The sequence below is a fragment of the Galendromus occidentalis genome, unplaced genomic scaffold, assembly GCF_000255335.2.
Source record: "Galendromus occidentalis unplaced genomic scaffold, Mocc_1.1 scf7180000076725, whole genome shotgun sequence".
Lineage (NCBI taxonomy): Eukaryota > Metazoa > Arthropoda > Arachnida > Mesostigmata > Phytoseiidae > Galendromus > Galendromus occidentalis.
The window spans coordinates 1-2,062 of NW_003804714.1; the positions used below are offsets into that span (position 1 = coordinate 1).

At 56.4% G+C, this 2,062-nt stretch overlaps 1 pseudogene; it reads left to right on the forward strand.

The window, feature by feature from the left end:
* Nucleotides 1-382: 382 nt before the first annotated feature.
* Nucleotides 383-1,168, forward strand: LOC114828008 (uncharacterized; annotated as a pseudogene).
* The last annotated feature ends 894 nt before the right edge of the window (nt 1,169-2,062 follow it).

Consider the following 2,062-nt stretch of genomic DNA (forward strand, 5'->3'; position numbering starts at 1 on the left):
GGCGGAGTATCCACTACTCTCACTTTTTGTCGTAGAACATACTTCATCCTCTCAGCGCGTAGAGCAGTGAGAAGCGTTCTCAAGGATTGTAAGGTATGCATGAGGTTTCGTGTCGAAGCGGCGATGGAGCCGGTACCTCCGTTACCGGACTTCCGAATTGACACAGCGCCAGCCTTCTCAATAACCGGAGTCGACCATGCCGGGCCGATTTCTTATTTAAACGATCAGAGCGAACCCTGCAAGGGATACATTCTACTATTCGTGTGTTCAGCCACAAGAGCGACACATCTCGAACTGGTACCGAACATGTCGACGGTCGAATTTCTCTTGTCGTTGAGAAAGTTCCTGAGTCGTTTCGGGACCACAACGAAAATAATTTCAGACAACGGGTTGGCTTTGTCAGAGCGGCTAAGGAGCTCAAAATAGTTTACGATCACGTGAAATCCCCAGAAGTACAACGGCACCTAGCGAACTCAGAGATTTCGTGGGAGTTTATAACCGCGCGAGCCCCCTGGCACGGCGCGTGGTGGGAGAGAATGGTTCAGACGATCAAGAGGCCATTGCGGAAAGTGCTCGGTCGGAATACGCTCTCGTTCAGAGAATTGGAAACCACTCTGATGGAGATAGAAGCGCTGGTGAATCAGAGGCCTTTAACATCGGTTCAGTTGGACCCTAACGAGATTAAGGCTCTCTGTCCAGCAGATTTAGTTTACGGCCATCATTCGAAGATAAGTCTTCCAGAGATGCGCCTAAAGCCTAGAAATAAAGAAGCGGCTACCTCGATCGTTTTCTCGGCTCGGTGGAAGTATCAACAGGCGGTACTGCGGAATTTCCGAAGGCGATTCAGAGAGGAATATCTGCAATACCTACGGTCGGCGCATATCCGTGATCCAGTCACTCCGCGTTCGATAAGGGTCGGCGATGTCTGTCTACTCAGAGAGTCAGCGCCATCGAGGGCCCACTGGCCCCTGTGCAGGGTTCTGAGTCTCTCGGGGGGGGGGAGCGTACGGACCTCAGAAAACGTTCATGCTTGATCAAGATGGAGACGGGACAAACTTTCAGTCGACCGATTCAATTGCTCTGCCCTTTAGAGGTCTAGCTGGCAAGCTGGGGATACGTAGAGGCGAGCGGTTGGAAATTCAGGGAAAACGAGTCGGTGGCGAATTGAAAGTAATCAATATGTATTGAAAAGGGCCGGGGTGGCAGCGGAGATTACGGGATCATTGCTGATTACGGGGTGAGCGCGCGGGGCTGAACGGTCCACTCATCAGGTCTTCGTAGCACCGACGGCGGTAGGCCACGGCCGCGGTCTCCGGGCGTTGACCGGTCCTCTCGCGTCGGATTGCTTCGGCAAGGGTGCGGGACTGGATCCTTGCGGCGCGCAATTCTTCTTCTCGTTCCGCATTCTGGCGGTGTTGCGCGGCGAGAGCCGCTTCGAGGGCTTCGGCTCGGACTGCGACGGCGGCCTCTCCGGCTTCTGGTGGGGGGAAATGCATGTACTGGATACGTCGTTGGGCGGCTGCACGGCGGCGGAGAGCCGCCACGTGCAGTCTGCGGGCCTGGGCGAGGCGGTGCGCGGTGGTGTTTGAGTCTTCGGGTTCGGGCGCGCGGCGGGCACGGTGCCTTCGGAGAACGCGGTCGACCAACGATCGGTCAGTCCCTGAAGGTACTGGATCCCTGGTCCCCCGGGCACGGGCGCGTTGGCGGCACTGCACATAGGGCTGGCGTTCGGTGAATGTCATAGAATCCCACACCTCGCGGGCGGCGGCGCGGATCTCGCCGAAGGCGGCTCCGCGGAATTCTTCGTGCATGTACACTGAGCGAACAAAAAGCCCGAGTGGGCTTCTGTCGAATTCACAGTTGGGCATTGTAGCACGACACGTTGGTGGTTTCCGGAGGACGGGAACGAGTGACGAGAAAAGCTGCTGAGAACAACGGTTCTGTTTCGTTGAGAGAGTGATTCGACCAATGGGGTTTTGGGCCGCGCACATCGCACATATCCATTTTCAAACGGTTTCCGAGGCTCGGCCTCCGAGTCGTCTTCCGCGCACTGTCTGCTTCC